Source organism: Camelina sativa, unplaced genomic scaffold, assembly GCF_000633955.1.
Source record: "Camelina sativa cultivar DH55 unplaced genomic scaffold, Cs unpScaffold10687, whole genome shotgun sequence".
Lineage (NCBI taxonomy): Eukaryota > Viridiplantae > Streptophyta > Magnoliopsida > Brassicales > Brassicaceae > Camelina > Camelina sativa.
Window position 1 is genome coordinate 1 of NW_010931735.1, and position 383 is coordinate 383.

General features: G+C 37.3%; 1 long non-coding RNA gene across 1 annotated transcript; it reads right to left on the bottom strand.

The window, feature by feature from the left end:
- Window positions 1–6: 6 nt before the first annotated feature.
- On the bottom strand, window positions 7–377 carry LOC109131980. The gene is made up of 2 exons (XR_002037306.1): window positions 154–377; window positions 7–49 (listed from the first exon to the last, which is right to left on the bottom strand). It is a non-coding gene; the product is annotated as an uncharacterized LOC109131980 (long non-coding RNA).
- Between the last annotated feature and the right edge of the window lie 6 nt (window positions 378–383).

The window sequence follows — 383 nt, forward strand, 5'->3', positions numbered from 1 at the left end:
TGCTTACCGTCAGGACTAAATGAAACACAAAGCACAGCTTCCTCGTGGCCTACAATATAAAAACAAACCAAATAAACTCAAGTAAGCCATTTGCATTGAGTTCATCTCTAATTAAACAACTCTGAAACGGAGGAAAGCAATATTATGACGTACCAGCAATGGTTTGTGAGCAACGGTTAACTGTAAACATAAAAGAGAAGAGAACCATATCTATCACAAAAATGTACATAACACAAACCATCTCAATCAACAAAGACCAAAATCGATTTCGTTTGTTCTCGTTCCTACGCAGCTTCAAAATAAAAAAAAACAGATCGAGATTCAAAAACATAGTTCGCACCTTGAAGACAATCGCTGTTCTCAGCCTCCTTCCTGACAACATC